Here is a 24997-nt window from a genome sequence, read left to right as displayed (position 1 = left end):
GTCTGTCCCCAGTGCTACATCAGGCTGGCTATGGCTTGATCCAGCTGAACTTTGTAGCCCTCTGAGGGTGCAGAGTCAGCAGCCACTCAAGGCAGCCTGTTCCAGTGCTGCTCCTGGTGCAAATCTCACTCACCAAAGCCCTCAGCCCCCAGGGAAGAATCTGCCTTAATCAAGCCATTCTGGAGGATGAGACCTCAAGCAATTTTATCATTTTTAGCACAAACCCAAGCTGTCATTGATGGGGTCTGAATGTGTCTGACCCCACTGAGATATGTGCCCAACAGCCTAACCCATAAGTGAAGTTCATCTCTTCCTATTTGCAAGGCCCAGCCATGAGTCCAACTCCACTGCAGCTTTGAGCCAGCAGTGCTGGTGGGAGATAATGCTTTGGGGTACATAAACCTGCTCACGATCTCTAAGTCCAGGCAATGCATTGTGCACCCTGTAAAACCTGTGGTGACTTGGGGACCGACATAACTGGATTTGGCTTCTTGGAATTCCAAAACAAGCCTGCTATTCCCCGCTGCGACTCTTCAGTCCTGACCCCTATGTCTTATTCCAGTGCTTCAGCAGTTAAATGGAAAATGGTGTCTGAGAAGATTAGAATTAAGTTATTAAAGCATCTGGACACTTCTAAGAGGATTGCTGAGCATCGTAGTACTCAAGATTGACTTGAGAATTTGGGGGTGGATTTGCAGCTGGAAGAAATTCCTCATGTACTGTATACCTGCCCCTTGTGTATATGTTAGCATACTTGGCACAGATGTCTCTTTGTTTCCGTACAGGAAACTAATTGCCTTTCTTGTTTCAGTCTGAAGTTTTCCTCTGTCATTCTGTAAATAATGAGAGGCATTTCTCAAAGTTTGCCAAGCGCCTTTGTCTCTCCTCATGGCACTTCAGCTGCTTGCCCTGCACTAGGAGTACATCCCCCTTGCTGGAAACCTGGTGTCATCTCAGCAGGGTCTGTGCTGGCCCAAAAGTTTGTCAGCTGGGAGATGTCCTGTGGAGAAGTGAAAGTGGGGAGAAGGAGGTTTTATGTGAGAGCAACAAGCTTTGCCTTTGAGCTCACTCCAACTTCCAGCTTTTTGTGTGAATTCCAGCACTGGAAATTAAAGTCCTTTATTTATTCTCAGCACAGCAGGGGCTTAGGCAGCAGCACCAGCTGACACCTCCTGTGACCCACAGGGATGCAACTCACAGGGATGCAGCTCTTGCCTGGTAGGGGAATATTCTTAGCTCCAGAATGTTTATGACCCCCTGTTTCATTTCATGTACCTTTTAGAGGCTGAATTTTTGGTAGGCAGTCTTTCCTTGGTTTTAAGATATATCTCCTAAGGCTTAAATAAGAGCAGAAGTTCATGACTAGTGACAAAATTGGAAATAACACAATGCTGTAATGGAAATCCAGCTCTCTCCTGATACCAAATGATGGAGATGTGGGAGAACAGAAACACTTAGAGCTTTCCCAGGAAAGAAGCTAGAGCAGACACAGAATAAGAGTTGGTCAGGGAACCTAGATCTAGCCTAAAATTGTGCCCACTGCTCCAATTTGATGTGAAAGAGGAATTCAGGTCAGCAATGAGACAGCAGATGTGAACGGTAGGTGCAGAAGGGTTTGCTGCTGTAAACTAGCCAGAGTTTACAGGTGCTTGAGCAGTGGAAGAGGAGGCTCATCCTGGGGGAAAAGGGAGGATCAGTTCCAGTCATGGGTCAGTGGCTGCCCAGATCCAGTGAAAACAGGAAGAAAGAGCACTCCCTGGATCTCATAGCACATGTGAAGAGCGAGCCTTGTCAGCAGAGGTGCTACAGCTGGGACACAAGGTGGTCAGCTGCATGCTGGTAGCACCAAGCTGGCAATAGGGCTGGGTTCAGTAGTGGGGAGCAGCAAGGACCCTTCACTGCTGCTGGCCTCATGCTGTTGCCCATCTTTCACCTTTACCATTGCACTAGCTGCTGTGCAGAGGCAAGGGGGGTGCAGGCAGGGCTGCTAAGTGGCCTTGTCTAAGCTACTGGCATCTTGATGCTATTCTTGCTTTCTTATATTGTTATTGACACAATTCTGCTTTATGCTGTATAATTTGGGATATGGAATAAAAGAGGGGTTTTCAGTAAACAAAGGAGCACTAAGCAGGACTTATGGTGAGAGGAATGTTTGACTTCACTGGTGGAAAACCACCTGGGAGGAAAACATCTGGGTGGCTAGGAGATGCTGTTTTACATGTCTAAGCCAGGCTTTCACTGCCTCCCCTGGTGCATTGGGCTGTCACTGCTCTCAGGATGGCTCCCTGTGCCTAGCCTAGAGCTCAGCTGCAGAGATGAGGGTAACTGGGAGGACATGCTGAGATGTGCCTCAGTTTCTCCTCTCAGTGTCAAGAGAGGGAGCCTGTGGGCCAGCTGAAGAGAAGAGAGGAGTTGGCATTGGGGTGTTTTGATGGCATTTGGGGGTATATTGCATGCTCTGGCCAGCCACCCTTCCCACTGGGGTGACTATTTATTGGGAACAAAGTTGGCAGGGAGGTATGAGCATCCTGAGCCAGTTCAAACCATCAGATTGTCAAGGATTTGGCCTGGACTTTTATTACCTGTCCCTCTTGTCACTTTTGTGTGAGAGGAAGGAGGGCATGGAGAGTACCTGGTTACTCTGGGGCTGTCACATCTGCTGCAGGGGGGGAAGTACAGCTTGTGACAAGTGCTGCCATTAGCACTGGCCTCTGAGGCTGCTGCCAGTCAGGACTGCCCACCTCCATGCTGTCTGCTCCCCGCATAGCAGCCCCTCATCCAGAGCATGGCTGGGGCACGAATCCTGCCTGGTGCTCAGCACCAGCCAGGATGCATCCCTAGTGAGGAGCTGCTCTCATCTCCTTCGTTGCATGGGAAGGGGGAAGATGTTTTGGCACTAATTGCAAAGGGTTAGTACTTTCGGCACCACTTGCTGCAGGCTGCCAATCACCCCACACTCCCCTGCTCCTGCTGCAGTGCTGGGCATCACATTGGCTGTGTCACGGTTTGCTCTGACATCGACCTGACTCCTGGACCATGCTGCAGCAGTGACGAGTGGTAATTGGGTCTCCCCTCCACTGCGTGTCCTGCCAAGGCCATAGCGGAAGCAGCAAGAGACTTTTCAGCCATCCGAGGAAGAGCTCCAGCACTGAGATATTTCAAGTGGAGACAGACCTGCCAGGTGTTGATTTCTGCTTGCAGTGGGCATGCTCTGGCAATCACAGACACTTGTTCTCATCTGGGGTAAAATGGTAAACTGGCTTGCACCAGCCACAGGCAGGGTGAAGGAGCTGCAGGGTGACTTGGAGGGTGTTTTCATAAGCATCAGGCTGCAGATGTCTCAAAAGGCACACACTTTTAGAGATGCTTAAATGCACTTGTAGAGCTCCCTGCTGTAGGCATGGCTGACACCTTGCTGAGGTGGCTGCAAATGTTGCTGCCAGACAGTACCCCAGCAGCAGGACTGGGCATGATGCTGCTGCTTTGTATGTGCCAATGGGCCTCCTCAATCTCTGTGGGAACAGCACGACCAAGCTTCTGCTGGCAGCCTGTGGTTCCTACAGGGTCTGGTCTTGCTTTTAGTTGGGAAAGGGCACCTGCATGCCAGCCAAGTGTGTCTAGAGGAAGTATGGAGCTGCTGCAGAGGGTCTGATATCTGTTTGATGGCAACAGGAGCAACACTGTAAATCCTGGTGTGCCAATCCTCACATCAGTGCTGGAGTTCACCTCTCCTCATCATTCCTCCTGTAGATCTTGCTTCTCTGATTTTCTCCAACTTTGTAATTTTCAAGGGTCCTTTGTGTATTTACCCCAGCTCCTCTCATCTCCTCATCTCTTTGGCAGTGTGGGGGTCATGTATCTCAGTAGTGATCACAATACTGATGAAAGCCCTTTTTTGGTGTTGGGGCTGACCAGCAAGGTGGGGAATATTGTCTTCTCCATCACTGGCATGCTAATCTGCTGCCAGCTGCACCCCCTTCTCATCTTCCCACCTCCTGAGAGACAGCATATGATGCCTTCCTTGTGTTCATGAGGGCTGCTGCTGCTGTTGGCTCCAGATCAGCTGGTTGCATGGCATAAAGAGCAATGCATCCCCCCATGATAGCACATCTGTAATTACTGGGAGACATTTTTTCCTGTAGCTGCACATTTCTACTCATTTTCAGCAATAGCAGCTTCGTCTTGGGTATTTTACCCAGTGTCTTGCAGTCAGGGATTTAGGCAGCTCTTTTTGGCTTTGAAGCTGGTCATCAAGAGAAAGCATCAAGCAAGTATCTTGCTTTATCTGCTTGTGCTTTTTACTATGCTGTCATCATTCTCTGTGGTAAGTGGTGCGGGCTGACTCTTGGTTAGTACTGGGGTGAATGATGGATGTCAGTGGTTTGCGATCACTGTGAAGTCTTACATGTTTTCTCCTTGGTTGAGGTACCTTCCCCAGTGGTTCCTCCACTGGTGGAACTTTCCCTCCCATTTGCTCCCTGGCATTTGGAGCGTAGTTTTTTACAATGTCCCTCTTTCACAATGCAACCTCTGGGACCAAAATCTGGCATACAGCCCATTTGAAAGTGCAAACCTTGAAGTTCTTGGCATCCCGGGAGGCTACCAAAACCCTGCTGATGCATCTGCTCTGCTAAAAAAACTTGGCTTCGACCATCATAGCTCAGCTCCCACTCCCTGAGCAAGTGGAAGTGCTGCTGGGCTGCCTCTCCTTAGGGTTGAGGCTGCCAGGGCTCGGCTCCCTGCCTTGTGCGCATCTCTGCAAGCACAGCATTGCCCTGCTGTTTTCTGCCAGGTATATTTTAACCTTTTAAAGCACAGTCACAAGACCCAACTGTATCACTTGTTCTTTCAACTTTCCCCAGGATCCTCTCTCCTGTGTGCCTTGAGCTGGACTCTGGAATTGTGTGTGGTTGGTCACCCCAGGAACAGAAATAGGGGACAAGAGAGCAAGCAACTGAATGCAAAGGATTATAACTGAGGAGTCTGTTTTCATCACAGCTGTGGTGGTGACAGCCCAGCCACCCTGAACAGGAGGGTTTTACTAAAGAAAGATGCTTTCTGCATAGTTTGAGCTCCAGCTAGGTCTCCCCATTTACTAGAAATCATGGCAAGGATCTCTAAACCAAAACTGAGATATTATAGTTATATCATGTGGGAAAGCTGACAGCCCTGTGACTTCCAGGGGTCAGGAGGGACCCATCTTATTCTTGACTTCCATAACTATGGAAGTTATAGTATACCTATGGTGCCAAAAGCATCATGCAATAGCCTGAAGTGCAGCATTGCCCTTTTCTTGCCTTGGCTGCTCCAGTGCATAAAGTAAGCAAGGTCTGCTGCACAGCTCACGTGTTGGCTGTAGCCATTCTAAGGACAGGTTACAAAGAGTGCCATGAGCTTAACAGAACACCAAGAGGCATTTCTCCAACCTCTCATTCATCTACCCACGAGCCTCTCACTCCCCCTCTCAAAAGAAAGGAAATTGCTTCAAATTTGGGAAATTAACTGTAATAGTAAATTGAGCACCTGAGTCATCCCACAGCATATTTTTAAAAAGGTGCTTGCTGTTGGGATCCCAAAGTTCCTGCTAAAGAAACCAGTTTCTTCCTCACAGTCTCCCAGGGACATCATCTTGCAAGAGTCCCCTCCCCCCCCAAACTGTTTCCTTGAAGACGTCCTTTCTACCTCATTATAACTACTTTGTGTTTGTGTTTTCCAATTTTTGATCACATTAATGATTACAGTGAAACAGGATTCTTACTGGCAGCACAAATCACTTTTTCAAGATGACACCAGCACTTACAGTCTTATTACTGTCATTAACAAAATCATTATTATGACTTTGCCATGCTCCCCCTTTCTAAAGAAAGCAATTCAAATCCAAATATTCTGACTTAAAAATATCCCATCCTCATTCTCTTCTCTAACCAAAAAAGAGGTCACACCAGCCCTTCTGGGTAATAGAAGAACATCCTTCTACGGACTTACCTCTGCTGTGGTTTAGGTTACTAAGTGCACTTCTCAGCTGTGTTTTCCTAATTGTACAACTGCTGAATTCAGCTGTGTCTAAGCTCAGCAGTGGTCTTCAGTCTTCTGCAGCCTGTCCCTGCTTTGCTGGCTGGGTACAGAGCCAGGGTCTGCAGCTGTGGGGAGCAGCAAACATTGCTTTGTGGAAAGGTGACACTACCAGATGTTGGCCAGGTGTCACCAGATGTGAATTGCCCGAAGGACCTGAAGGTGATCCAGGGGATTGATCCCAACATCTCATTTAAGATGAGATGCCTCTCCCCTTTCACTTGAGCTTCAGGGTGAGCTGGATTTTTGGCTACCCTGAAATTAGCTGCCAGACAGTAAAACAGGAAGCTGACAGACTGTTTGTCACAGTTGGGACTGTCTTTGCCAGGCTGAAGGTAGCTGGATGATAGGGTACACAGGAGAGGACACATTGTTCCTTGTCTTGGCCATTATGGTTTTACAAATGACTATTTCAAGCTTAGTTCCAAAATGGTGTCGTGGCTTTCGGTGCTGTCATCAATTGCCATCAACACTGCATTTAGCTGACATAATTACTTATTGTTACAATCAGTGCCCATTAGGTTAAAGCTAAATTACAGTCTCAGTCCTTGGGAACTGCCTATTACATCCATATGAATACGCAAAGTTCATCACTCATGATTAACGTTGCTACAGTGAATACAAAAGGAATTAGTGAGGACCTGTCACTTATTGTAAAGTGCTGCCAGATTATGGTATCAGAAATGATGTGTCAACTGTTGAAACTTAATAATCCATGCTGGAGTGCTGTATCTGATTATAACACTGATCACAAGAGAGGCCTGATTGGCACTTGGAAACAGAAGCTGGGTGGTTATGAGACCAATAACCTACATAGGTCAGGAGCTGCTGACCAAACGCTGGAGCCACAGCTCAGTGTGCTGACCCCCTACCCCTGGGAGCTGTGAGGGTCTGGGGACACTCCTGGGAGCATGTGCCTGGGTGCTGGTGTGGATGGGAAAGGATCAATGGGCTTGTGGTCCATTGGCACATATCTGAGTGGTGCGAAGGTGGGTGCGACTCCTGGGTGGTCACCTCCTTGTTCTGGCAGGAGAGAGCCTAGGGTCCCAGTCCAGGATTTGGTCCCCTCCACTCTGGTTTATGGTGCAAATCACTTTGCTGTGGCCAGGACCACCATTTCCAGGCACCCTCCCTTGTGGTGATGGGACCTGAGTGGAGCATGGGAGCACATTTCCCCTGATGTGAACTGGGAGTACCCAAGAGGTCCCCTCATTCAGATGAGTTTTGCTGGGTACCCTCCCATGGGGTAAAAGCAGCATGCAATCATGTATGTATTGGTGAATGTATACATAGGTAAGTATATATGTGTGTGTGAATTTAGAAGAAGTCCTAAGATTCTGTTTTGTCATTGCTCAAGTGGACTGTCTGATTTTTTCTAATTTGAAAAAACTTTTTATTTTGAAATTGCTTTGTTAGTGTTTTTTTTTATTTTTCTTGACAACTCTCAAGACCAAAGCAAATGTCTTACATAACCTCCAAAGCTGTAATGTTGGGGGTTTTCTTTTTTTATCTCTTTTTCCTTCTTTTTCTAAAAAGCAACCTACAAATGAACGTAAAGATCTGATGTTGAACTCTGGTAACAAAGTCCTCCTGGGAATAAGAGCTGAACCACACAGGCTGAAGTACACAGGCTTGACAGCTGTAAATCTACATCTGGCCCCTGCTAATCCCATAAAGCAGGCCCAGGCTGAGCGAAGAGACAGTGTAGTCCCTCCAAATACACGGTGTTGTGCTCCTCATCCAGCAGTGTGCCTGAATCCAGGCTGTGGTTTGTGTAGAACCATTAACCAAAATCCCTGCGTAGGCTCTTCCTCAAAGCCCTGCATTTTTGTTCATAGCTACTGGTTGCAGATGTTTACTACTGGTTGCAACATGATTTGCAGCTGGAAGTTGGCTACTTCATACTAGCATATTCACTCTATCCCTTAACCAGCTTAGGTTTCCTGACAGCATTTTGCATCTCCTTCAAAAGGTATTTAAAGCTCCTACAGGTCTTTGATGAAAGGCTCCTGAACACTTTGTGTGACTTCTGGCAAGCACTGTGCTTTCTACTGTTGCCCAGTACAACAGATCAGAGTACTCCAGCAGATGACAGAGGCACGCTTGTCCTTTTGATATGGGGTCATCCTTGTTACCAGAGCTTTTGCTGTCTGAGCAGCCAGCGGTAAGGGCTGTATATCTCTTTCACCTTCAGCCAGCTCAGTTGGTGTGTGCAAGCTGAAGGTTGCCCTTGTGCCTCCAGGTGGTTGAACCATCTTTGGCTCCTGTGGAAGGTTCATAGAACCATAGAACAGTTAGGGTTGGAAAGGACCTTAAGATCATCTAGTTCCAACCCCCCTGCCACGGGCAGGGGCACCTCACACAACCATATCACCTAAGATTCCATCCAACCTGGACTTGAACACTGCCGGGGATAGAGCATTCACAACTTCCTTGGGCAACCCATTCAAGTACCTCACCACCCTCACAGTAAAGAACTTTTTCCTTATATCTAACCTGAACTTCCCCTGTTTAAGTTTCAACCCATTACCCCTTGTCCTGTCACTACAGTCCCTGATGAAGAGTCTCTCTCTGGTATCCTTGTAGGCCCCCTTCAGACTCTGGAAGGCTGCTATGAGGTCTCCACGCAGCCTTTTCTTCTCCAGGCTGAACAGCCCCAACTTTCTCAGCCTGTCTTCATACGGGCGGTGCTCAGCCCCTTGATCATCCTTGTGACCTTGCTCGTTTCTGTCCTTGCAGGCCCTGGAAATGCTCAGAAGCAGCAATACAAAACCAGAGTTATAAAAATCCGCTTTCTGGAGATCACCAGCTTGGAGGGAATGAAGAAAGATCCATTTGCCAGTGGTTTCAATGTCCTTGCTTAAGACCTCTCTGTCAGGGTAGCTGGCTGAACGTAAGTCAATCTGCTGGGGAGCTGTGCCACTGATTTCCATGGCTGTCCACACCATGGGCTGTGAACCCTTCTGGAGCTGGGTTGCTCTACTCAGATTTCTCTACCCAGGACCTGTGTGTTCACCATAAAGCCATGTGGATTCACAAATGGGCAGTGGTGAAAGGCCATAGTAGGTATGTTGGTGCTGCTGCCAGGGTGTCTGCTGTGCTTGTGGATGCTCCAGACTACATGTCCAGGCTGCTGTGTGCTGCCCAATGGTGCTCACCACTCGCAGCTTTTCCTGAGATCCCATCTCAGCTTTTGTGGAGGTTTTTTGGGCTATGACTTCTTATGCATTTGCTACTGACAACATGAAGAAAAGCCTTTGGTGTATTTGAAGGCATGTTTGTATCATGGCTCCCCTTCATGTCAGTTTCCAGACCTTCAGACATACTCCCTTCTCTCCTCCAGCTTGCTCCAGCTGTGCTTTATCTTGTTTGAGGAGCAGTGGCCTTTGTTGCATCAGCTCATATCTCATTTGCCCATGGTCTGGTGTGATCCTTGGCTGCTCCTCTTCTCTTCATTGTTTTCCAGCTGGCTCTCCTGCTGTTGGACAGCCAAGGGAAGAAACTGCACCCCACCTCTCTTGAATAGCATCTTAGCTTTTGGTGACCATGTCTTCTCCTGTTTCTACTTCTGCCTTGCACTAAGTACACCTATGCTGATATATGTGTGTGGCACCATACAGGGATTTTCCTCTCCAATATACTAAAGGCTTGATAGCAGTACCAAAGCTCTAAGAAATAGTCTGCAGAACAGAAAGGTTTAGGCAAGTTTTCCATAGTTCTTCCACACTAAGACCTTTCTCTTGCACTGACTCTTATGTCTGGGATTTTTTCTTCTTTGGTTGCCTGTGATGGCAAGAGCTGGGGTTTTTTCCTTTCTTTTGCACTGCAGCTTCAACAAAGCAACATAACTAAAAACACTTGTTTGGGCTAAACTGAAAACTTAAAACATCTTTAGTGTGAACCTGCAAACAAGACTTCCCAAGTCCCACTCTGTTCTGGTTCAACTGATATGTCTGATCTCTGAAAAAAATAATCAAACATTTACTTATTCTAGGCAAACAAAACTTCCTTTAGAGGACTTGAAATGCAATCTGTCATTTTCATTTCAAATAATTTTAAATGTCTCTATAATTTTAACCATTAAATGGAAAGTGTAACTGCCCAGTCACTGCAAATGGAAATGTTCCTTTTCAAAGCGTTCAAACGAAATCTTTCATTTATTTTCTTGAAGCTTTCCTGTTGGCTGGTTTGGAAGTTGGCAATTCATTGCAATAAAGTTCTTCAAAGTTGGCTGTTGCTGAATTTGCATTTTTTTTTTCCCCAGAGGAAAGAGATTTAGAGAGGGAAACACTGCTTTCTATGTGCTGCATCATCAGGAGCTGCATCCCCCTCCCATGTTCACCCCCATCATGTGGGGAAGCACAGATCTGCACTTCTTCACCTCTTTCTCCCCACCAAAGTCCTCAGGTAGAGATTCCCCTCATTCCTGCTCTGGACATGGGATTACAGCTCTGATTCCTTTTCCCAGTGCATCATCAACATGTTGTTTCCAGGGTCATAAATTTGCACTGTGATGAGACACAACCAGATGTTAGGATACGTGAAGCGACTGGAGAAGCAGCCTGCCTGGCGCAGCCCCCACCACCAGAGTCAGCCGCCCACTAATGAGAAGCAGGTCTCTTGCCTTGAGCTGGACCAGGACAGACGGAGAGCATCCCCAGGAGCAACTACGGAGCTACCATCTCGACCCTCTTCCTGCTTTTAGTGCCCGGAGAGCATCTCCAGGGCTGGATTCAGGCACTTTGGTAACTACTGGCTTCTGGCAGCCATCTGGAAAGATAGTTTGGGGTGGTACAGAGGGGGAACACATAAGGCCATGGTCCTCCTTGCTAGGAAGGAAGCTGGTTATAATGCTGTATGATGCTTTATCATGTAAAAATACTTCTGAGATGCATGTTTTGGATCATTTGTGTGCCTGAACAGGCTGTTTTGTAATGGAGAGACCCATGGGAAAGTGAGGTCTTAGCTCAGGATGCTTAACTGGTACCCTCTGCCAGAAAAAAGTGTTGACTTGGGATGCCTGTTTCCAGCTGGTTCCAGCCTACATGTTCCCATAGCTTTCAGGTGCCCAAATCCCCTGCGTGGGCAGGTTTCTGGGGCTGGGGAAGGTCTCACTGAAAAGCAGGTAAAGGGTTACTTGCAGGGAATGTGCCCCTCGTGCATTCTGAGGGTCTTCAGGACAACTGCAGCTTTTTGCCAGTGTCCTCTGCACACACTACCACTGCAACCCACATCCTCATATCCCTTGGTGTATGCATACTGGGTAATGTTTTGGGGCACACACTAAGCATCAGAGGGATGCATATCCTGATTGTAATCCCTGGATACAACCATCCTGCTAGTGCTTTTTCAATGTGATCTCCTTTTTCCAATGCTGGCAGTCCCTGCTGCCCTGGGTGCAAGACTGAGCTCTGCACTGGGTTGGCATGGCTCTTTCTGCTCCTTCATAGCATTAGCTGTCTTGCAGGGTGAGTCTAGCCTTAAAGATGATCCACTGTGGAGATCTGGCCTTATAGTTACTTTTTCTTTCACTCTTTCCAGCCCATGAGGGCTCTGGTGGTACTTCCTCATATGTGTTCTCCCACTGTGCTGACATGGGCAGGTCTTCTCACTCCTTTTAGCATTCAGGTAAGCACAGAGGGGAGAGCTCTATTTGAAGCAGTAGGAGCATGTTTGCTACTGGACCTTACATGTTGGCCAGGGTATCTGCAGGGGATGTTTGTCAGTTGGAGGTTCAGAAACAGCTTTCAAACTGCAGAAGAAGAAGATGGAGCTTGGTAAGTCCTGGGAGGGGACAAAACACTATGGTGCCCATGGCCATGAGCATCCCTGGCAGCTCCAGCTCCAATGGAGGGGGAGCTCAGCTGTCACCAGATGCCTTGGCCATCAGCCCAAGGGATGTTCCTGAAGCCGTGCAGGAGCGATGGGATCAGGCTGTCCCTGGACATGCTCCCACCAGCCCTTTCCAGTGATGTGAGAGTCTAAGTGAGCACTTCTGGCTCTACTCAGCCTTGTGGAAGAAGCAGCCCATGGCCCCATTTGACCGTGAAGGGTTAAGCACCAGCCAGGAGAGCACCTGCCCTTCTCATAGGAAGGTCAGGCAAAACAGGGCTGCTCACCCACAGCTCCTGGAGTTGCACCTCACTGCCCTGAGTGTGTATAGGGAAGGAGGAGATGCCCTGTTACACCGGGTGTGGAGACCTCTGTGTCCCTGCCCTGCTGCAAAGCGTCCGCTCTATTGTGCGCCAGTGTGTTGGAGGGAGTTTGGGTTAAAAGGGGTTAACAGCTCTCTGCTGTAACACATGATTGGTCTTTATGAGGTTGAAACTCTTGTCTGTTTGAGGCCTACAGATGATGCTAAAGAGCACAATAATGACAGCAATTCAAAGCAATCTAATTATGCAAACGGGAGGCTAAACAATTTCATCATCCTTAAATTAGATTGTCCTAATGAGATAAAGACACCAATTAATCCTGAATTAATTTCAATAGCCTATTTCAGGCAAACACTTTAATATGCAAATGTAAATGAGAAACAAAGCCTACTGTAGAATGCCAGAGTTCAAAACCTCTCTCTGCACAGCTGCAGCGGGTGTAAATAGTGTCTAATGAGTTTGCATGGAAAGACACAACCAGTTGAAAATTTTAGACTTCATAAAGCACAGCCGGTGCCTCAGGTACATCGCGGTGCTGAGCCGGGTGGGAGGGGAGGGGGGACTCACTTGGCTGACACTGGGAAGGCCATCAGTCGCTCTCCGCAGGCACACGCGGGATGGGTCCAGCCACCACAGCCACGGGATCACAGGATGAAGGGCTTTAACAAGATGCTACTCCATAAAGCCAAACGCTTCATGCTGAGTACCTGGCCAGTCGCCTTTCTAGGACACAGAGATGATTTTAATTAGCTGTTGCGTAATTGTTTTAAATTAGCCATTTTGCTATGCACTCAAAAAAATCCACTTTTTTTTTTTCTTTTAGCACTTGGCAAGGGAATGGGTAGAGCCTGGGATTTAGGTTACAGACAAAAGCAAACATCGGACTGAGTTTCTCTTGCTTAGCTCCCCTACCATCACAAAGTACCATGAGCCTTTGCTCTGAGCTGCCAAAGAAGCAAGCCCCCATTCCCAGGGCCTGAGTGGGGTCTGACTTTCAATTTGCACTTTGCTTTAATTAGGGGCACTGGGCAGGGGTGCTGCATAGCTGCACAGGGGTCTGCAAAGGCAGCTATGGGAAACAATGGCATTGAGGGTGAGGCTCAGGTCTGAGTTATTCCTGCTGCTGTGTCTCATCTCCAGCAGGTCCCACAAATATGCCCTGGAGGAAGCTGCTAAAAAAAAAAATAAACCTGAACTGTCCCACAATGAGCATCTTCCAGATATTTTATCCCTCTACCTATCCTGCCAAACCCATTCTGGGCTGTCATTAGAGAATAATGTAATCCTAGAAAGGGTTTGTGTCCTTCCAAATGTATTTCTTCATATATGGCAACCCTCAATGTTCTTCTCATCTAAATGTCAGTTTTCTCTTTGAATTTCCCCAGGGTTTATCTTCAGAGCAGCTCACGCTGCAGGTTAAGGGGGCAGACTGGGAGAATGTGCTGCCCTGGAACTGTCCTGCACACAGATGAAGCTTTTCTTGTCTTTTCCCTGCAGCCTTTCCACTAAGCCCTGCCAAGCTATCAGCTGGATCTTGACTTCGACTACTGGTCGTTATCAAATGAATAGGATCAGAGGAGGTGGCAGTGACACTCCCCAGGCCACCAGTACTGGGACACATCCAGAGCAAACTCGGTGAGTGGAGCTTGACTGCGCGAGTAGTGTCCAAGGCTAAGTTAAGCAATGGAGACAAAGCTGAACATCACTGGTTGACCTCTACCAAGCAGACACTTTGCGTCTTCCCCATGTGTTGGAGGGAATTTGCTCTTTGTTTCAGCACCACATAATTTTCCTACCCAGATATTCTATGAAGCAGTGAGATCCTATCCTGGTCACATCACCTCTTGCAAGGGCTTTATCATTCCGAATAATGTCCCTGCTGTTTATTGTCCTTCCTGCTTTGCTTAGGAGGGCAGCTTGAGTCATGGTCAGGAATTTCAGCACGTCTACTGAGAAACCTTGAGTAACCATCATTTGTGCAGCATGGCATTTGATCCTTGCTGGGTGGACCACAGACATCCCTTTCCATTACTCCAGCCTTAATGGGCTTGGTGGTTTATTGACAGATGAATTGAGACAGTGAAAGGGCTGATGGCCCAGAGCTCACAGTGTGCCAGCAGATCTGGAGATCTTCTATCATACATGTTTGTCCTTGGAAAAAAGACAATTGACTCAGTAAATTGCTTAATCTCTGGCACGCTGGGTACCAGTGCCGCCTTTTCCACTGGAGCCTGGGAGATTATTTTTTTTCCAAAGCATTTGGCGCTGCCTGGGCTCTGCTGTCAGAGCCGTCAGCAGTGTAGTAAGAACTTTAGCTTGAGTGGAGATGCTGTGCCATGGACAGGCATTTGGGTGAGAGCTCAGTGCTGCTGCGGCTCCCAAACCTGCTCCCAGCCAGAAGAGCAAATTCCTCCTACCCAGCACTGAGGAGTGCAAGCATGCCCAGGAGCAGGAATGCAGATTTAGGGGCTCTCAGAGACAAGGCACTGGGTTTGCTGGGTATTCAGTCCGACTCAAGAGAGCAGGGGGATTACCCAGACCAGTGGTGGTACCTGCCAGAAGAGAGGGGGAGAGGCTGGGGGAGACTGGGGTGGGGAAGCCGTTAGCAGGCACAAGCTGCATCCAAAAGAGGATGACAGATCACTGCCTAGGGCTGTGGTTTCCTGTTAATTAATACCAGATCTGCACATTACCCGGTCACCCCATGGGAGGAATTGGGTCTGAATCAGGGGTGAGCACATGATCGCATTTTTGCCAAATTACCCAGCTCATACAATATGGTGTGCATCTGGCTCCTCGCCAGCGGCAGGAGCACAAAACAATACCTGATTCAGCACAAAGTCTTCCTGGCCCCTTTGGAGATCTTGTGAAGCAGCAGAAAGAGTTTATATCTGTTCAGCGCTTTGCATTGTTTTCAGGCTTGGACTGGGTGCCGTAAAATTGGATTTATCGTCGTGAGGAAGCATGGCCAAAGAAGCACAGCCTCTCATGCCAGTGCACTTTAAAGCTAGATGTGGGGATGGGTCTAAAAGCAAGTCCCCCTGACTTTTCATCCAGATAGGAGCTTCGTTGCTTGGATCCATCTGTTGTTGGAGCCTTGTGATTCCCGGAGGAGCTGGGCGTGCTGCAGAGATCCCAAAACCAGGACGTTCAGTCATGTTCTAGTTAAAGGGCTCTAACAGTCAGCCAGGGGACTTGTAAAAATGTTACCACGGTGTCTCCTGTTTATTCTTGCGCTCTCTGTACTCAGCTCACACGTTAAAAGATGGTATTTTTCTAGCTGCCGCTGCTGCTGTCTGACAAATCCAGCTGTTTTCTTTCTCCCTCTGAAATCATGACATTTATAATCAGTGTTTAGTGGAAAGCCTTCTGAGTGGTACACTCTGCCCCCATACTCAAGAGAGGCCAGGTGGGCTTGTGGGGATGCTGGTAGTTGCATGCCCTCCAAATCCTCCAGCCTGGGCTCACCCAGCCAGGCTGGTGCTCAAGCTGCCGTGCTGGGGATAAGCTCCCATTCTGGGCAATTCTCTACCCAAAAAGCATGTAGTGAGCTGGGATGGCAACGGGCTGTCATGTGCCTTGCCAGGTGCATGAGTGTGAAAATCATTCTCAGATTTGCAGCCATCTGAGCAAGCTGGACTCTCCTCCTCCCTTTCTTCATGCATCCCTCTGAAAGGAGAAGGAGGCAGGGAGACCAGCTTGAGTGCCCAGTGCTGCCTGTCTGCTCTCTTCACAGCTCACAAGAGGAAGGCAGAGAAGAGACAGGGCCTCCTGTGTCCTCTCATGGTTTTTGGAAGGAGAGGGCTGAGAGAAAAATTCTGATGCAGAGTAGCAGGGATCTCCTGATCTTTCTGGCTTCCAGAGGGAAAAAAACCTATCTCCATTCCAGCTCACCCCAATCCCTCCCAAACTCCCCCTTGAGAGCAGCACAGAGCAACCTTTGCTCCCTGCATTGCATCAGCCCAAACAAAAAAGCCCTTACATTTTATGCATGTGGAAATTCTCATTTTTATACCTGTAAAAGGGGTGAGGATGCAAAAGGTGGGCTCAGAGGAGATGAAGCCACAAAACACCAGGATCAGGTTGGATACTGATGAGCTGAGGTGCAGCAGAGTATCTGCATAAAATATTCCTTGTGGAGCTCATGTAGCCGGTTCCAGCCCAGATAACTGTCTGACAGTCACTGAGGAAGGATGCCTTTAACCTTCACAAAACTGAGAGGACAGCAGAGAAATGAGCCAAACAGTGGTGTCATGAAAATCACAGCCTCAGCGGTTTGGAGGCTCTTTGCTCCGCAGCAGAGTTCTGAGCATCAGAGGAAAATAAGCAAAATTCTGGGAGGAAGATGTCTGGTGGGCCAGGACATGATACTGTGAGAGCTGTGATAGTGCCTTGCTGAAGATCATTGTGGAAGTTGGCTTCTGGTGATCTGGGAGATATGGAGATGCTGTTGCTGCTGGCTACTCTATGCTGCACAAAGGTTACGGCTTTAGTGAAAGACCATCCAGGAGGTCCAGTGAGACCATAATGTGGTGTTCCAACTGCAGTGGGACAACATCCACCAGCTCTTCCAGGTGTTCAAGGGCTGCTGCTCACTAGTGTGAGATTTAAATCTTTTGGAACAACTGCTTCTGTCATAAAAAGGGTTTCTGGAGGCACAGAAGAGTTTGTGCACTGGGCTGCATGCTTATGGTTTACCTTCTGCCTAGTGATACCTGCATAACCTCGTCTGCAAAGGAGACGTGTGGGTCCTAGCAACTCTCTAGGGGCCTGTTTGCACCTTGTGGTGACTGTGTGGTTCCTCCTTTCTTGTGCACAACCCTATGGTTTTCTTCACCCTGTTTTCTGTTCGACTCCAAGCAGTTCACTAGTGGGAGGCAAACCTTGAGGTATAGTTTGGCTTTCTGAGGGTTTTTCTTCCTCTGTGTTGTTTTGCAGAGTGAAAGAAAGGGGAAAGCAGAGTATTTCTACAGCTAAACATATCATGTTTGGGTGACTGGGGCCGGGGGCTTGGGAACATTTCCTGCTTGGGGTTTGATGGAATGGTGATCCACATCAATATTTGGGAAACCCTGCTTTGTTTTAATGCAAACAACAATCCTTGTAGCAAAAATTTTCAACAAGCTCATCACACCAAGATAGTTGGACAATCAGTGTGGGATACCCAAACATGTTCAAAGACAGAAGACCTCCTCTGTCTTCACAGCTTTTTTTGTTTGCCAAACCATGTATTTGGTCCATGCCTCAGAGCAAAATTCACTAGGGCTGGCATGCTGCACTGCTCCTGCTCCACACCCCTCGCACTGAATGATCCAGCATTTGCAGCCACGGTTTCTAGATGGGCTTCTCCTGCAGAGCCCTGGTGAGGTGGCATCTGGCTGTGCTTGGGCAAGATGCTTCCCACCAATGCTGTTTGGAGGCAACGCTTCAGGGATTGTCTTGTGACACCAAAAAAGAAAAAAAAGGAGGATCAGCTCTTTATCTGGAATGGAAATAAAGCTGGTGAAAGGATGAATGTTTTCTCTTTTGCCTTGAGGTTAGAAAACAGCAGGAAATCCTTGCTTGAATAAAAGGCACATGGCCACCAGTATGATTTGTGCAGGCTTTGCTGCCTTGAAGTCAGTCTGGAAACGGAGTTTTGCGGAGGATAAAATTTCACAGACTAAAATTTCCTGCTTTCTGACTGCAGCTTTTTTGGTGCCTAGTTTGCAGTTAAAGCTAAATGTTTGCCATATTTATACTAGCTTGGAAGGTGCTGTTCAGGCAATTGGTATCACAGAACTGGATGAAGGCAATACTGTTTAATCTCTATAGCTTTACATGTGGCAAGACAAAATACCACATGGTCAAGTGTTTGCAGAAGCAGCTGAGGCCAGAGACCATGTTTAGGTCCAGGCACCCAAGCAATCCTCTAACTGGTGACCCCACAGCCTGCAGAACTAACTTTGCCTTTCTAGCTTATTAATAAGCATCTTTTCTGAGTAACCAAGATGTATTGAGTTGGGACTCCCTGAGTGCGAGCAGCCAGAGATAGCTTTGACTTTTCCTTTTTTTAATTTACCTTGTGAGGCTGTGGGAAATGAGCAATCCTTCTGGCTGTCAATATTGCCAGCGGCGTTACCATCACCATGACAAGGAAAGGGGGGCCAGCAGGGGGCTGAAGAAACTGGGCACCCCGGGACTGGCGTCTCAGCCTTGCACCGAACCAGAGCTGACACGTCCGGCGTGATGAGACTTGAGTTGATGGCATTCTTGCAGCTTCCAGAAAATGTCTTTTGCTTCACCTCTTTCCCCTTCCCCACTTTCCCAGACAGAGTATTCCTTTTATTTTTCCTTCCTCAGCCCTTCTCTATCCTCTCCCTGCCTGAAAGATCCTCCTTGGGGGCTCAGCCAATTTGCAGATGGGCTCCTTTTTATGTCTTGCCTTTTTGCAGAGAAAACCTTCAAGTTCACAAGATGCTGATGGTAGTGGGGAAACAGGATAGCCTGGGGGCATCTCCCCTGCCCACCCATGTAGGAGTTGCCATCTTGCTCCACATCCCTGCCTCTCCCACCATCCTCTCCTTTCCCTTGCAATAGCAGTCAGGGCTTTCGCTGGAGGTGGGGCTTTTGGTGCTTTTTTTGTTTTTTTGCCTTGATGGTGTCTTCTCCCATCCTTTCAGGGCAGGGAGAAAGCAACCTGGGCTGCCAGGTGGCCAGGTAGGGAAGGGAATCACCTGTACCTCAACTAAGTGATAATGATACAATACCACTCAGCTTGGTGTGGCTGAGAGGAAGAAGGGGATGGGAAGGTGATATAAGGAGTGCTCAATGGTTCCTTGTTTTTTTCTATTTCTCCTTTTCCTTGGGGTATGGAAGGGTGCCCTAAGGGTGCTCAGTGTCCTGGGAACTTTCTCTGTGCAGCATTGGAAATTTGGGGGAGGAGAGTCATCAGGCCCCATGGTGATGACTCTCCTGCTTGTGGGTCACAAACTGAGTGAGCATTGCAGGGATTGGGAGGGTGGGAGAGGAGGACACCATTGCCATGGGGTGCTGCTTGTTTACTCACCCCGTGTCTTCGAAGCATGTGATATTTTCCTTCCCTGTTTTAAATGGTGGGGCTCCCTGCTCAAAGAGTTTGGTGTTGTTTGGGTTTCTTTGGTGAGTGGGGTGTGAGTCTACCTTGCTGGCACTGCCCTGACAGAGCCAGGCTGGGCTGATGGGAGCTGCTTTGCACTGCTTTTGCTGGTGCTTTGAGGCCCTCTTTGAGCTTTCTGGTACCCTGTGGTGTGCTAGGCTCCTGCTGGTCTTTCCCCTGCAGGCAGTGTATGCAGGAGCTTGTTCTGCCCCTTCTAGGCAGGCTGTGGCTCTTGCAAGAGTTTTGGGGCATGTCAGATTTGGCTTTGTCTGATGTGCAATAGGACTGACAGCAGTAAACACACAAAGTGGGTTTTCTCCTGTTGTGTCTATCTCTAGCAATGCCACATGAGAAATCCTTTAGCATGTGCTCACATCTCACTTTGTGTTGCACAAATATCTTTTCTGGGATTCCTCTGCTGCAGATCAGCTGAGTGCTGAAGCAGACAGGCATGTGCTTTGCTCGGCTTCTTCCACTGAAGTTGAAATCACCTGTTTTGGGGACAGGATAAAAGACAGGATGGAGGGTGCTGGCAGGGCTGAGTGCTGACCCCTGGTGCTGGTGTTGCTCGTGGTCCAGTTTGGGACAGGGTGGGTGGGGAAAAACCTGGTGAAGAGAAGGAAAGGGGCTCCTTTGTATCTAACTTGGCAAGGGACTGGCGAAGCAGAGGCTCTCTGGGGAAGGCTTCAGGGAAGCAGGAAGGACCTCCTGGTTTGCCAGACCAGCTTTTGGGTAGCATTGCTGTTGATTCTCATAGGCAAGTTGGGAGACAAGGAGCTGATTTCCCTTTTCTTTCTCATCCTGGTTCTCTGCACCTAGTGCTGGCAGCTGCCTGGACAAATCTTGTCACCCAGGTGGTTTTGGGCACCTCCTCTGGCTCCTGCAGGAAAAGGCAACATGGGGTTTGGGTGTTTCATCATTTTACATGCCCACTGCATCCGTGTCACTCCTGTCGTGTGTCCCAAATGTGGTGGGAGGCTCTGTCCCGGTGCCATTTGTCTTCAGTACATTCCATTTATCTCCGGCGAGAAGCTTCAGACCCAAACCATCTTAAGTGATCTACAAAAGACAGTGATAAGTACCTTCCCCCGTCATTACAGCTCCATTTTATCATGGTGGTGATAGCAATAATGGTGGTTGTAACCCCCATCAAGTCCACTTAACATGGTTCATTTTCAGAAGTCACTCAATGCCTCCTGACAGTCTGGCCAGGCAGTATGAAAAGATCATTTAACCCTGATGATCTGAGGGAGCCGGTGAGTGGGAAAAGGAGCCCAAGCAGCCAGAGAGAAGCCAGCACAGGGTGGGCAGGGGAAGGCCATTGATTTTATGACAAGGGGCAAAACCACTGTCAGTGCAGAGCAGCATGGACTGGGGGGACATTTCAATTAGTGCTGGCGGGAGAAATCCCAGTGAAGACAGAAAAGCCTGGGCTGCCTCGCCTATTATTTTTTTAACAGTGAAAAATGAACCCAAAATTAGAATCCCTATTAACAATTAGCGTAATTAAAGGCGACACGTTATAATTTCAGCAGAAAGGCACTTTATGGTGATACGGTGGCCTGAGATAATTACACCCTGAGCTTGGCTGAGGCGAGTGGTAAATGGATGGCGTGGTGGCCCACCTGCCAGTCATGCAGCCCTGCTATTATCCTGCCTGACGCTGCTCTGGTCATGCCTTGCTGTTAAAAGTAAAGTCATCCTCTCACGACCTCAGAGTCATTTCAAAATTACTCCTAAAGTGCACTCGGCTTTAAAGGATGGGGCGGGGAGCGAGTGCTGGTTTGCAGCAGAGGTGCAAGGTGCCCCACAGGCAGTTGCTACAGTTCAGGCTGTGTGGATGGCCAGGTTTGCAGTCATGGAGGGGATCTCCTTCATGTATCTCATCTCATCTGCCTCACCCACTTGTGCCAAACCTGTAGCACTGACTTGTCACCAATGAAAGCTTCTCCATGGGGACATCCAGTTCTCTCACCAGTGCTGTATCTCATCCTCAGCATCCCTCCCCACTTTGGAAGGGCTGAGGCTGGTGGGGCAAGCACTGGGTTATGAGTTGCCCCTTGTTCCTCACCTTCCCTGGGGCTCCCACTACTCACACAGGAACACTTCGGGGACCACAGCCTGGCAGCTGTCACCTGCAATGAGGGAAGAGCCTACCAATGCTTTGAAAGCAAAGTCATTCAAATTTGGCAAAAGAGCAGTGCACACTCTTGCTTTCAGGTTAGCTTATCTGAATAATTACGTGAGCAAAGCTATCCCAGAGTGTCTTGGAATATGCCAAAATATATTCCATCTGTGTATGCCACAGCATCAAAGAGCTCTCTGAAAGGAGGTCGGTCTCACTATATTTGAATTTGGTGTAGGGAGTGATGGGAAAAACACTAAAAATCAGAATCATACACTGCCAAAATGACCCATTTGGGTTTAGATCCAAAAGTTTTAATTTTGAGACCTTTTTTTGGATTGAGATCATTTTGGATTATAGTTTATGTAAGACAATGCGAACCTTGAAAGCGTTCAGCTGGAAGCTGAGCTGTCAATTCTGGCAAAAAAAGTGCTTTGATCACTGGGAGAGGAATTTTTTTTTTTTAGTTTTTCCTCCACTGAGGATCTGGAACTTGCCGGGGGTTTTTTTCTGCATTTGGAGCAGAGTCAGGAGAGTGGCTTTTTTGCAGTATCTGCCCCTCTGGTTGCCTTTCCCGGTTTGCAGGAGGATAATAAATACAGGAGATCTTGGGCAGCATTATCACCTGAGCTGCTGCTCCATTCTGGGGTGGAGGAGTGGGACCACGCTGGGGCTGGACCCATTTGCTCCTGGTGGAAGGCAGTTACTGGCAATTTACAGTGTGTTTGAGGAAGTCCCTCAGAAGAAGGGTTAAGAGTTGTTGAGTCAACATGAAACGATATATCAGTTAATGAAGTTTAATAGCACTGAATAAGAACTGCACTGCGGCTCTGGGATCCTCTTGCAAATACAGTTACAGTCTAAAAAAGAGAGGCTGGAAAAGCAGTCCCTTGCTCCTGTCCATATGTTGTTCCCTCCGTGCTTTGCAACTTAGATGTCTTTAATCACAAGCCAGTCCCACAGAGGTGATAACAGGAGCTGGCTGGCATCTCTTCTGCTCCTGCAGCATCAGCAAGAAGATGAGTCCTGGGCACTTCAGAAAAGTGAGTCAGGCCTTACCCATATTAGCTCCAAACCCAGCTTCTGAACTGTAAGGCCTAGGGTGGAGCTCTGCTCTCCTGTCTTTAATTCCTCTGAAGGGCTTTGAGCTTTGTAATAAAGGAACTTTACTAAAATCAATGTTTTCCCGCAAACACATGCACTCGGGAATGAAGATCTTGGCATTCCAGACAGAGATTCAGTGATGGCAATGTCTGTCTTGTGAAAATTTAGACATCTGCCAAACTAGGGGGTGAGGGCCTGGGAGGGAGGGGGTGGAAATGAGAGAGAAGACAAAGAAACTGCAGACGTGTTTCCAGGATGGCGTATCATTTTTCTATACCCCATAGCCATGCCCTGAACCATCACACAACTATAATCCCAAAGGAATGGTGTGGGTGGCACTGTACGGCTGTGCAGGAGGGAATGTGAGTCCATCCCTCCTGCTCTTGCAGCCCATATGGGGGCCAAGGGGCCAGATCCTGCTGTGAGAATGGCAAGGCAATGATGCAGGGAACAGCTTGTGGTCCATGCTGGGGGGGTGTAAGGAGTCGCTGTCTCGTGACAGGCTGTGCCAGACCCATACTGCTCCCACTTGTACAGCAAAGGGAATGCTCAGGGGAGCTGGGAAGGTGGCAGCTGCCTAAATAGCCCTGCAGCCATGGGACATGGGGTGATTTAGGGCTGTGTGGGAAGCCTTACTCAGGGTCCTATAATTCAGCACATCCAAAGTTGACCTCTGAGGGTCTCTCTCTGTGGCTTGTCATGGTAAGCACCTCAGCATGTTTACACCATCATCCTTCTGCCTAGGGTGGTGTGCAATCATGTAGAACTTTGCTGGGTTCCATAATGTGCTTGGGACAGCAAATCCTCCAGCTGATACCTGAACAGTGACTCCGTCTGCTTTTCCAGAGTTTTGTATGTTGGTGGGAATTGGTGGGTAGGTAGCGGCTCTCCCAGAAGCACCAGCCATCCTTAGAGCACCTCTGTTTGTGGAAGAGACAGGAGGATATCACATCATTGTCTCTCTGCTCCATCATGTCCGGCTCTTCTGAGGGCAGAGTCCCATTGTCCCTGCTCACCTCCTGCTCTGCTGGGATGCTGCTTGCTGTGATGGAGAGGCAAGTATCAAGCTGCTGGCTTTAGAAAATCTTGACCCAGTTTCCTCTGGAGCACTCGGAGGCAATGCACTTAGTGAGTGCTGTGTCCCTGCCAAGCTTTGCCGTGCTGCTCTGCCAGCCTGAGCAGCCGCCTGGCTCAAGAAAACACTGCGAGAATGTGTCTGACCTGAGGAGGGCATCGCCTCTCCCAGCGTGGCCTCGGCCCTGGGAGCTCAGGACTGTTCTAGGAAGAAATGCAACAAACAATACCGTTGGACAGGTCTGCTGGGGCAGGGTGCGGTGGTGGAAAAGCAGTGTTTTGGGTTGCTCTGGTTTGAAAGCATCTGGGACTCGAGTGCGTGCAGGTGCAGAGGGCTTTTTCCAAAGTCCTCAACTTGTCCCCAGCATCTTTTTTCCCTACTCAGGCCTCCTGTGAGGAGCTTCCTCAGAAGGAAAGCTGGACCTGTTTCATCACATCTCACTGCTGCCATTTGTATACCAGGAATTGTGGCTGTGAAGGGTGACAAAGCGAGTCCCTGTGTGCCTTGTCCCTGCTTGGGAAACGCTGACTAAGCAAGTGCTTTCAAGGGAGGGGGGTGCGCAAGGAGGTGACCAGACCCCAGGGGAAAGCAGTAATGGGTGTCTCCCACTGCTGCTGCCCTTGGGGTGTGTGTGAGCAGCTCCTGCTCCACCTCCCCTCTGTGCCAGGGTCTGCAACATCCCCTCACCATTCCCCTATCAACAGGAGGGGAGGCACCTCCAGACTCAAGCGGCCACTCCCTCCAACCCACTCTGTCTTGTAAAATACCTTCAGCAGCCCCGTGAGCATTCGCAGTGGCTGAAAGGTGCTGCAGAAACTGGGGGGCAGGGTCAGTGCCTTGTCCCTGCCTTGTTTCCCAGTCCAAGGTGGGAGGGAGGCAGTGCGCTCCCTTGTGCGAGCACTTCCGGGACAGTGCCAGCACCTGTAGTGGGTGTCCCAGCCGCAAACTGGCACTGGTCTGAAGGGGGGATGAAGTCCAGCAGGGCTGAATATCCCTGGATGTGTTTTGCTGGTGCTTCAGAGGGTGGTAGAACATGCTGGAGCTGCGGCACATCCGGTTTCAGACGCTCAAATATATTAGAGAGGGGATATACCCCTTGGTGCTCTCGAAGTTCAAATATTTAGAATAAATGATGCCTGACCCTTTCCCTCTCTCCCTCCCATTCCCTCTCCTGCCTTCCCCAGTGCCAGTTCCCACTAACCCAGGTTCAATAATTTGGTTGTAATAAAATGTGACTGCTGGGGCTATTTTTACGGAGCTGGCACTCATTTGCATGCCGGCTCTGTGTGGGGCCCCAGGCAGTCTTTTTTTCCCTTTCCCATCCCCCTCGTTTTCCCCTCCCCACTTCC

This window comes from Melopsittacus undulatus, chromosome 6 (assembly GCF_012275295.1).
Source record: "Melopsittacus undulatus isolate bMelUnd1 chromosome 6, bMelUnd1.mat.Z, whole genome shotgun sequence".
NCBI lineage: Eukaryota > Metazoa > Chordata > Aves > Psittaciformes > Psittaculidae > Melopsittacus > Melopsittacus undulatus.
The sequence above is the reverse complement of the archived record's forward strand: the minus strand, read 5'-3'. Positions refer to the sequence as shown.